A 10,761-nucleotide genomic window follows, 5' to 3' on the forward strand; every position below is an offset into this window, starting at 1 on the left:
CATCCGAAGGCCCTTTGCTTTCTCCGCAGGAACAAGAGAATTACCTTCTCATAATCTCACTGAAGGGTGAGAACTGGGATTTATTTTATCAATGTGCTTTTTTTTAGAAGGCCCTCTATGGAATATTGGACTGCTGTACTGTCCATATCAATCAAACCATTCTCTTTAGTCTTCATCCAGCAGGAGTATCCAGTTTTATGTTTCAAGAAGACTGTTCGGGAATTCCACCTAGAAGGGGGAGGGGAAAATAAAAGGAAATAACTTGCATCCACCATCAACACTGTTCGCTTACTGTACCACAGTTCCAACCCTAAAGCAGTGTAGGAGTTATTTTAATTAAGGCTGTCTTGGAACAACATTACACAGGATAACCTGTTCTCTTTACAAGATTTTAAAAACTGTTTAAAATTCATAGTATGAGCCTATTCAAAGGAAACAGCCTTAATTCTAAAATAAGTAGTTTCTCAGTTGTTTAGCCAACCAAATTAGAGGTACAAAGCCTGAATCCCCAAGGTTGCATATGGCATCCCCAAAACTTTGACTGCACCCTCCAGAATTCTTCAACGATTGCCACTAAACTGTAATTTGCAATGTGACAATAGAGGGATATACTAAATACACTAAAATGTTTCATTTTAATTCAAACAAACTTAGTTTTTGAGCAGCTGCAGGCCACTTTTTATGACTGAACATTTAATAATGTGAGACCTCCAACCCCTCAAAGGCAATGTGTGGCTCTACTAAAGATTGTGCAGTCTTGTGCTAATCAAACTACTAGATCCAGAAAGGTGGTTCTACTTGTCGTTACAGTTTCCTTTGTCTGTGTGCTCTTTAAATCCAATCCCTCCACAGAGGGATCTGTATCAAGATAAAAGTTGCTGGGGTTCTCAATTTTTCTTACTGAAATCCCAGCAGTCACTTTATTGAACAATCTGAATCCAAACATGATAAAACGGAAACCCTGCTTCTTCTAAAGATAAGCATTCATATATTTACAGACATTATTTATAGTAAGTTTTAAGACAATTACATTTGACTTAAATGACTTACCCCTTATCCCACCTAGACTACTTCCAAGTCCCAAACCACCAGCTTGAGAATAATGAACATAATAAATTTATATTTTTATGAATGTAAATTCTTTTCTTCACATACAAATTCTGCCTCTACTTCACATCTCTTATATTCAAATTTGGAGGACCAAAAACAACCCATTTTCATCATATTGTTGAAAATCAGGAAAAGAGCAAAGAAAAAGCCAACAGCCAAGCCTATTTCTCAATTCTAAGCTATTCTAGCTATGGGACATTCACAGGAGGGGGTGGCCACAAAGGATATTGCATGAATCATGACTTCATTATGTAAATGACATAATTCACAAGTACAGTGGTACCTCGGTTCATGAACTTAATTCGTTCCGCGACTCTGGTCGTGACCCGAATTGGTCGCGACCCGAATCAAATTTTCCCATAAGGTTCAATGTAAATACGGTTAATCCATTCTGACTCCTCCGAATTTGGTCGCCAACCGATTTTGGTTGCGACCCGAATCAAATTTTCCCATAAGGTTCAATGTAATGACAGTTAATCCGTTCTGAACCATATGTATTTTTTTTTTTTAAACCACAAAAATATGACACAAAGTACAGTACAAAGAGAGAGAACACTAACCTTGCTCGACGCGACTTCTGGCGTGGAGGACAGGAAGGCGGGTGGGGAGGCGGTTATTGCTTGGAGGGAGAGTCCCCCTCCCTACAGGAAGCCACGACCACGTGTCACGGCAGGGAAAATGGCCGTGGATCCTGTTCGTCACCCGATCCGGCGTTCGCGAACCGAAGCAAAATTTTGCAAACGGTGCTGTTCATGACCCGAATTGGTCGTGAACAGAAGCGTTCGTGACCCGAGGTACCACTGTATATCATTTCTGTCATCTATGTGATGACATAATGATGCATGTAATATTGTTTTGATATATTGTGGCTTCTCCTGGATGTCTGAAATTCACTATATTGTTCAATACACAAGAACCCTCTTTCATGTACATACACAGCTTAGGTCAATCAATTATTTTAACCTAAGGCCACATGCTGCATTTCTTATTACTTTCACCAAGCAAAGACATGAATCCCTGTACAACAGCCCTTGTACGCATGCCAGGTCTATAATACACATCTGAATCACCATGGGAGCAGGGACCACGTTACTACTATTTAGTTGGAATAATTCTAACATCGAGTTTTTGTTGCAGGGGTATCTGAGTATCTGGAAAAAAATCAAGTAAATAGATAAGCAAGGACATGATAGCAAATAGAGCTTTAAGCATGGGAGGGTTGATATTCCAAAGCAATGGTCAGAGTCAGCTGAAGCTAGGAGTCTGTCATAGCGCTGCTTTCGCTAAAAGTCACAGACTCTGTCATGTAACAAGGCCTTGGGCTTTGATTCATGTAAACACCCAGTAGAAAAACTGTAACTCAGAATTCCGTTCTCCAGGACCAAAGCTTATCCAATTCATTTGCCAAAATGGCTCTAATAAATAGCTGAGAGAATAATAACAACCGCATTATTTAACAAAAGAAAGTGCTACCTGAAAGTTGCTTCCAGCCGCATGGTGGTTTAGCTGGAAGCAACGACATGACAGAAGGGAAAACAGATTGTTTATTACCCAGAGTTTTGGGCACTGATGCAACAGGATGCCCTTGTTTTTCATGGACAGGTCATTCACCTATCAATGGTGTTGAAACTTATCACCAGATATGAAGGAAATGGAATACGGGAAATAACACATTTCTAGAGCAAAGGGAGAGAACAGAACCAGCTATCAGATTTAGACAAGAAGTGAGATTGCAAAACCACTTAAAATCTTCTCCCTTCTTTTTTGGAGGGTGGGAAACTCTGCATTTCAGTTCCTGTATTATACACATGAAAGATCTTTTGTTTCATTGCTGGACCAGCTTTCAACTGCAAATGCACTGATTAGAAGTTACTGCAGAGCTAAGACACAGACAAACAGCAGCTCATTAGACTGCTGTTATTCCTAAACAGTTCCATGCCATTAATATATTTCCGATAAAAATACCTTTTGAAAAAAAATGTTATGTTAATGGAGTATTCACTCAATCTCCTGTCAGTATAATCAGATTGTTAAAGGTTAAAAATCACAAATGGATAAGAATAACATGAGGCAGAAACAAGCCATAAATTCCTGGAAAGGAAAATTATAAAAGATTATGAAAGAACAGCAGAATTCATATAAAGGCTAAAAAAATTACAATAGCAAATATGTAGATTTAAGTATGAAACTCTGATCTAAGTAGAGGAGACAGAAATAGACATGACTTTGATAACAGCAATTCAACTTGAGCATGTTTCTACCAATTTCAAATATGTGCTTTTTATAATTGGACATGTGGAAAAAGAAAAGACAGCAAAAAATATTAAGCATAGCATTTCTTGGTTCTCAGTTCAATAATGAAAGAGGAGGGCAGGCAAACAAAAGAGAGTGAGAACTCCCAACTGCAAGTAAAAAATATTTTATTTAGCCCAAAGGGTTTCAGAAAGTGTATCCCTTTTTCAAGAGCATTTATGGAAAGTTTCTGAACAACTGGACTGCTGTGCAAAACTAACGCTGTCAATAGCAAGGATATTATTTATGAACAATTAAGAAAAAGGCAAAAGTGTTCACCATGTAGCTGAAAAATGACGATATCCCCACTCTGTGGAGAAGTGAATACTATACTCACTTATAACATGTAATGCATGTGACAAATCATTCAAGACCACTGGAATGATGAACATATCCCATCAACTTTTGCTTAAAATTAACACATATTTGATTGATTAAAGCAGATCAAACTAAGTTTTCTAGTATCATTCCATGAAATTACATACATAAATTGTGGCATGAGGACATCACATAGCTGTAGTTACTTTGTGGAATTATATAACTAATGTTTCACACAAAAACAATTTTGATTCAGATTTGTCAGATACAACAAATGCACAGGTGAGGAAAAATGTACAAATACATTAAAACATGTATAAAGCATAGACCAGATGCTAAAACTAGGTACAAAAATTCTAATTCAGTGACTTTTCCATGCTAAAAAAATGAATGTGAGGAGTAAGTGTAAAGACTGGAAAAAGACCACCTTTGAAATTGGTGTTCAGAAGCAAGTAGTCATTCACCCCTTGGAAACAAATGTCTGTATATAATTTAGAAACTAAATATACAAACTAAATAGAAGTATGCCTTATTAGTCTTCATTTGATGCCTCAGCATTCAGAGGCAAGTTGTAGATTCTCTGCTCCAGCATGTACAGAATGCTCTAATTCTCTTCTCACACCTAAGCGGTCCCACTTGGGTTTAAGCATGTGGATCAACAGCTGTTCTCTACTTATAGCTGTATCATGATGGGAAGTAAGGGATCAATACTGGTTAATAATGGCTTTCAACATCTATAGCTCCTTATGGTATTTTAAGCTTTCAGGTCAAACTCTGATATAGTGTTACATTTCTACCTAAATAAGCTTGGCTTATTTAGCAAAGGGACAGCAATTTGTTATGAGATATTTAAAGTGTCACTAACATTTCTAATCTTACTGTAATACTTTTGGATACCCCACAGTTTCCATTTGATTTCCCTAAAACAGAGATAACAGAGTTACATCTTCCCACAAAATGAAGTAAATTACTGTGTTAGTCTATATATAAATCCTTGATCTTGCAATAATAATTAGGCTGAAAAACTTTCTAATAGTAAGAGCAGTTCAGCAGTGGAATAAATTACCCAGAGAGGTGCTTAGTTCCCTTTCACAGGAAGTGTTCAAGCAAAGGCTGGACAGCCATCAGTCTGGGATATTTTAATTTGTATTTCTACAATGAACAGGGGGTGGTCTTAATGACCTAAATGGACCCTGCCACCTCTATGATTCCATTAATTCACACATTACACTATGTGAATACATATTGATTAACCTAATAACCCACATAAGCTGAGAAGGAAAATAAAGCTGAGAAGGAAAAACTGTCATAACTCTTTTTTTCTTAGCTACTACTCTGGATGGATGGATGGAGGATGGATGGACAGAAATACAGCAGTGTTTTTTTTCCTAGTTGATTGGCAACCCTCTTTTTATATAGTCTAGTTTTGCTTATTTAGAAGTCTGTCTTATCACAATACCTAATTTATGAGCATCCACTGTATTATAATTTGAATATTAACTAAGCCCATTTCAAAAGTTGCATAATCTTAGTTCAGACTCCTTTAAGAAATATTTAGTAAATTGAACCATTCTTTTTGGATTTTAATTTCTGCAAATTATAGTCATTTCCCTTTGTTTAAACTGAAAACTCTTTAGTGAAAACTCTTATTATATTTAAACTGAATTTCCATTAGAAATGATTAGGTCCTGTCTAGTTCAATGTGATTGTAACCACTAGTACTATAAATTTTGTAAATCATTTTTTGAAAACAGTAACATTTCACAACTATTGTACTTTGTCTGGTTCCATGCAAGGCAAGGATATGTCACTTAGGGTAGGGTTAATATTCTTGATTTTTTAAAAATCAATGTAGTACCCCCCCCACCTTTTTTTTTTTTTTGGTCTACACATCCTGAAATTTTCTGGGGGTAGATGCTATAGCCATATGATAGATAAATTGCAGAAAACCCAGCATCTCATCAGGTGGATATGGGTACTAATCTATTCAGACTGAAAAATAAATTACAAACAAATGTACATGTTATTCCTTAAATGGGAATCTTTTGTCTCCGATGCAATGACGCCACTGTAAGGAACAACTTTTTTTATATAGATTGGAATTTTCAACAGGTTAAATTATGTAAACTAAAAAGAACTGCTTGGCTGGAAAAGGACTTTATAGTCCTTGGGAGCTACAGGATTTTGCAGGTACTCTTTGAAAGATACTGCAGAGAAATGTCCTTTTCAGAATACTGAAAACTTTCAGAAATCCTGCAAAGTCTTTACACTTTGATGTAAATACTATTTCTCTATACAATATTGCACTCTAGGCAGGAGTACGCCCACATGGGAGCTTCCAATGATTCTGGTTCAGTGTGTTCGTAGTAACTTATAAAGTATTATCAAAGGAAAAGATCAGTACTGTGCAAGCCATAGTATTCCCTGTGACACTCTATGGAAGTGAAAGTTGGATTTTAAAGAAGCAGGGTAGGAAGAGTATTGATGCCTTTGAACTTTGGTGTTGGAGAAGACTCTTGATAACACAGTGGACAGCCAAGAAAACAAACCAATGGATCACTGAACAAATCAACCCAGAGTTCCCACTCAAGGCACAAATGACCAGGCTCAAATTATCCTACTTCACACACATTATGCAAAGACCCAGCTCTCTGGAAAAGGCTCTAATGCTGGGAAAGGTGGAAGGAAAGAGAAGAGGATGATCAACAACAAGGTGGCTGGACTCAGTTATAGTGGTGATGAGTGCACCACTGGGAGACTTGAAAGAACAGTTTAGGGATAGATCATCATGGAGAAGATCTATCTATGTGGTCACTAGGAGTCAAAAACAATTTGATAGCACATAATTATCAAAGGAAAGGAACTATGACAACTTTTAAGTCTGTCTACTGCCATTAGTCCTTTCATCCCATATGTAATTCAAAATTCCAGTTATCTTAACAGAGAAGCAGTATACTTATTGAGAGTATGGAAATTATGATGCATGAGGGCATGCAAGATTCTCCCCACCTTCTACAACTTGTAGATATATTCAAGGACCTTTTGCATTTCCTATGCCAAGAATGCAAATACACACAAATGGAAGTCATACAGGTTAGAATGTTGGGTTCTGTTGAATACAGCTCAATTCCTTGTCACTACATGACAAATACTCCCCATCTACAATGTACAATAAGCTTGGAAACCCTTTTTCTATCTTGCATTAACATTCATCCATGAGCATAACTATTATCCAGAGTCACACATGTACTAAACCACAGTATGGTTTGGGCTTACTCTATTGTGGGAACCTGGCCACTATGGTTTGTAAACCATTGTTTGGCTTAGTGTTACAAGTGAATCCAGTGAAATGCAATTTACTCAGCAAACCATGCTTAAGCAAACCATGCAATATTATACTGTATGGGGCTAAGCACTGAGATGAAAAGTGCTTTGAATACTACCAAAGAAGGTCTGGGAATACTATGAAGAGGCTCAGAGAAGGAAGATTGCTCTTGCCATGGCTTTGGCTCCAGGGCCAGGACCACTACCCGGACTTAGGCCACACTGGGGCAGGAGACCTTAAAGAGACTTATCAAGAGGACTCTTGCCTACTCCCAGTTATACAGCCAAAGGCAGGGAGTACTGGAGAGGGGTAAGAAAGCCTTTCCCCGGACTTTATTTTCGGCCATTCCTCACACCTCTTCTACTCCAGGGCGTCGTCGATGGGACTGACCAGTGTCCGAAGCGCCCAGCCGGTCGCCCCCTCCCCATGTCTCTAGCAGCACTCTCCCACTTTTTCTCTCAGACTGAACAAAAAAGCTTAAGCTCTCCTGAATCAAACCCGTTTGTGAAAGGGAAACAGGATCGGGCGAGGCGCCTTTGCCTGTGCTGGAGGGGCACCCCTTTGTGCCCAGAAGCGAGGCCATCTTTACCCTTTCAGCAGCTCTCTGGCTTCTCCTCGTCTCTCGCTTGCCCCTGTGGCGGTTAAAACTTTGGAGTTTCCCCCCGCTTTTGCCGGCAAGAAAGTGGCGGGCACTAAGCAGCTCCCGCTTCTCTCTCTGCATTCCCCTCCGTCCATCTTGAATACTTGAGATTCTTGAATGGAGCCTGTGGGATCCGCTCTGCGCGGCTCCGATTGGCTGTCCATTAACCCTTTGGAGGGGGCTTTCGCCCGCTCATTGGTCGCGGCGTTTCCTCTCGACCACTCCTTCCCCCTCCCGCCCCCAATTTTAGCGCCTCCGCCGCAAACTCATCTCCGTGGTGGTACAAGCGTTCCTTCTCTTATGTGGCAGGTTGTTCCTTCATATTTCGGTAAATTATTGGAGAAGGTAGCGTAGGACGAATTGACGCGAAGGAGATCCGTGACAATCGCAAGACCCCAGCCTGTTCTTGTGGCTTACCTCCTCTGCACACAAACACATCTTGAATGCAGCCTCCGACACAGGAATAGGACTCTGAGTGTTTGCATTTGTATCCCGCCTTAGGAAACAGACCTGTAAAGCAAGCGTGTGAGGACCACTATACATTTAAATTTACAGAAGAGTCTCTAGTCACGACCTCTGCTCCATGCTTTCATTTCCAGAAAATAAGTTGTATTAATCTTTTGAAGACAATTGTGGTGAGTTATTAGATTTATATCCTACCTTTCCTTCAGGCATTCAAGGTAGTTTACAAAGCCCTCCTTCCTACTACTTTTTGTTAAAACAACCCTGTGAGGTAAGTTGGGCTGTGAGAGAATAAGTGGCCCAAAGTCACCCACTGAGCTTCTGTGTCTGAGGATGGACTAGCCCCTGGGTCTCCCCAGTTTTAGTCCAACATCTTAACCACTACCCCTCACTTGCGTTCTCTTTATTACAGTATAGCATAAGCTGTTGTGGACTACAGTCCAGTTCATCAAATGCATTAAGATGGCAGTTGGCAAGTATTGTATATATACATAGGTGTAGAGGGACAATATTGTGGCCACTGAAATGAGATTAGAAGGAAAGGAAATATACAGAATAAAAACCTTGGCAATCTTAATTTGATATATAATTTTCAATGCCTATTCACAAGAGCTGTTAATAATATGAATTTCTGATACTGATAAACTAATTAGCACATGTAGTGGGCATAAAACTCATTATTTTGATTTAGACCATAGATAATAGAATTGCACTTCATGATTAATTGGAATTCAAAACTTCACATTGGAAATCCATCTGTTCAAGAATAGACAAGAGGAAACAGCTCCTGTCAAGTGAAACAGCAAAGGCTATTCTTGGTTTTTCTCTGAGGAGAACTCAGTGTTGTGTAAACTAAACTGAGAAACTGAAAAAATGTCCTAGAATAAGACAGTGATGAACCACTTCTGTACTGCTACCTCCCCAAATCCTACATGGATGTATCTGTGGAGTCCCCAGGAACTGACTTTGATTTGCTAGAGCCTTTACTAGTTGAAGTCATATGCCAGCAAAATAATGCTTAAAATAATCCAACACAGATTAGAGCCCTATTAATGCCAGATAATCATAAAGAAGGTGCCAGATGTTTCTTGCAATTGTCAGGCACGGATACAGTCTTTACACACACATTAAATAAGTCTCGTCATTCTGGAAACAATCTACACCTATATTTTAACAATTTTTGAATTATACCATTTATATTTGCAGTGGGTAGAACAACCAGCCTTAGAATTGGCAATGAAGATATTCAAGTGGTAGACAGCTTCTGCCTTTTAGGATCAATTATCAACAGTAAAGGAACAAGCAGTCAAAAAGTTTGCCACAGACTAGTACTTGGTACAGGAGCCACGAAGGTCTTGGAAAAGATATTCAGATGCCGTGATGTGTCCACACTTACAAAGATCAGAAGAGTGCAGGCAATGATATTCCCCATGACACTTTACAGAAGCGAGCTGGACACTGAAGAAGCAGGACAGAAAGAGTATTGATACTTTTGAAATTTGGTATTGGGGAAAACTTGTCCTCAGCTATGACATATAGCTTACCCACCCTTCGGGGCACCTGTTATTCTCCTTTTCCTTGAGGAAGAAAGCCCAACAGAAACTTTAAAGCTAGAAGATATCCTAATCTTCTGGTATAACTCCCTTTCCGTCAATCTGCTTTCACCTCTGCAGAAGAAAACTTCTATCTTTTCTTCAGTAGCAAGCTGAAAAGTAGCTACATGGGTAATTTTAACTGAAAAAAATATGTAAGGGAAAGCACACACAGAGAGACCATGTTGATATTTCAGTTCAAACTGCAGGGCCAGCAATTATGTGGTGTTCAAGAAAACAAAGGATCTGTCTAATGAATAGGAGTACTCCAGGTATTGTATAGCTCAACCCTTGGGCATTCTCCTCAAATAATGACCTCAACTGACCACAAACTACAGGAACCAACTTGTAGGCAAAATGCTATTGAGAACCAGGATTTTGTATGAAATCGTAACAAATTTCCTCAGAAAACCCAGCATGTCAACAAACCAGTTGGGACACATTGTATTTACATCTAAGTAATAGAGTATTGCCTCATAAAACAAACTATTAGCAAACCAGATGGAACACTTTGTATTTACAGTATTCAAACTAAAGACACCTTGGTGGCACTCTGGATCACCCATGTATGAGGCAAATTTCTGTATTTTCATTTGTCCATAATCAATCACCAGCATCTTGATCAGTGATCTCTGTTGATTTGCATTTACTGTACTATGGAGATACTTCTTGTTTATTGGAGGAAAGGGTTTTTTCCCCCCTTCTTTTCCACTGGAAAGTTACTTCAGTCTTTGCTAAAGCCAGGACTGATGGGAGAATACTAGACCAAGAGTGAGTATATGTATGATGTTTAATTTCCTGCAACTCAAGGTCCACACCAGACTTTGCTTTGGTATGTTGAAGGCTGCACCTTGAAAGTGAGTGGGGACAGGACCAATTCTGGGTGAGGTTTCAGAAGATTTAAGGGATGAGATTGGTGTTTTTAAAGTTTGCAAGATTTAAGGCACCATTTTGCCCCTTAACCCCCCTTAAAACCTACCAAACTTAAAAAAAAAAAAAAATCCACATTTTTGGCCCCAGCC

General features: G+C 39.0%; 1 long non-coding RNA gene across 1 annotated transcript; it reads right to left on the minus strand.

Annotated features, from left to right (window-relative positions):
- Positions 1–79: 79 nt before the first annotated feature.
- On the minus strand, positions 80–7,832 carry LOC112540062 (uncharacterized). The gene is made up of 2 exons (XR_003084117.2): positions 7,635–7,832; positions 80–228 (listed from the first exon to the last, which is right to left on the minus strand). It is a non-coding gene; the product is annotated as an uncharacterized LOC112540062 (long non-coding RNA).
- Positions 7,833–10,761: the final 2,929 nt, after the last annotated feature.

Source organism: Python bivittatus, unplaced genomic scaffold, assembly GCF_059951505.1.
Source record: "Python bivittatus isolate LINGU-HERP-01145 unplaced genomic scaffold, Pbiv_v1 ctg000480_np1212, whole genome shotgun sequence".
Taxonomy (NCBI): domain Eukaryota; kingdom Metazoa; phylum Chordata; class Lepidosauria; order Squamata; family Pythonidae; genus Python; species Python bivittatus.